Source organism: Nannospalax galili, unplaced genomic scaffold (assembly GCF_000622305.1).
Source record: "Nannospalax galili isolate Female #2095 unplaced genomic scaffold, S.galili_v1.0 scaffold779, whole genome shotgun sequence".
Lineage (NCBI taxonomy): Eukaryota > Metazoa > Chordata > Mammalia > Rodentia > Spalacidae > Nannospalax > Nannospalax galili.
This window is the reverse complement of record NW_008345224.1, coordinates 1,195,999-1,197,225: the sequence shown is the minus strand read 5'-3', so window position 1 is coordinate 1,197,225 and position 1,227 is coordinate 1,195,999.

Below are 1,227 nucleotides of genomic sequence, written 5' to 3'. Positions count from 1 at the left end.
TTGGGTGTCTTTTTTTCAGTCACCCTCCACCTTATTTGTTGAGACAGGGTCTCTTATGCGCTCAGAGTTCACTCATTTGACTAAACTAGCTGGGTAGGAAGCCCCAGGGATCCTCCTGCTTCTACCTCCCATGCCCTGGGATTGCAGGCATGTACTACCATGCCTGGATTCTGGGAGATGGGACTCAGGTCCTCATTCTCTCAAGGAAAGCACTTTACTGGCTAAGTCATCTCCTCAGCCTTCTTTTGCCTCTGTTTAGGAAAAAGGGTGCACTTTCACTAATAACATTCAAGGCCTCTTTTCCTATCTGTGTCTTTTGGATGGACTAATAGCAGTATGATTTTGTATGTGAGAGGTTTTCAGTGGATCGTTCAAGAAAGTGTCCTGTTTCTATTTCTTGGTAGGTCTTTGAATTCATACGTTTCCATTAAATCAGAAGGTTTGCAGAACATATCACTTCCCACTCGCATTGTGTTCATTATATTGGGCAATATGTGTGTAACGGATAACAGCATTGTCTGAGATGCATCCTCCATAGGGGGCACGAGACCCTCTGTTCTTATAAGGACATCACAGCCAAAAACAAATGAGGTGTATTGTCTGGAAAAATAAGAGCCTACATAATTGACAAAGGTCTCTCTTGTGCTTCCATTGCCAAGGAAAATCATTTTTGCATTTATACCAATCTACTCCACCTTGATGAGAGTCATTAGCTTTGACAGTGAGCGATAATGTGCTTAAATTTCACACCTCTTGGCCCTGTTTGCCTTGTCAACATTTTCATCTGCATACCCCCACACCAGGCATGCAGGTTGACTTAAACAAATGTTTACCTTTTGTGGGAAAAGTGTAAACCCTGGTGTACTGGCCAATTCTCAAACTGCTTTTCCATATTTTTAAATTTTTCAGCTAGTTTTGCTTCAGATTATATCTAAAATATTATTTTCACACAATGCTAGGGGGAATGGGAAAGGGATTCTCTTTCCTTTTTGATTAGGTAACACCTCTAAGTTGAGAAAAAAAACTCTATGGAACAGCATTTTCACATCTGAATGGCTGAACACACACACACACACACACACACACACACACACACACACAAGTGCGCACAATGGACAGATCTATTAGTCTTGGCTTAACAAGTCAGCATTTGGTTTTTCGCTTAAAGTATAGATGAAAGAAGGAAAAGAAGGGGAAAAGAAGAGAGGAAGAAGAAAGGAAAGAAGG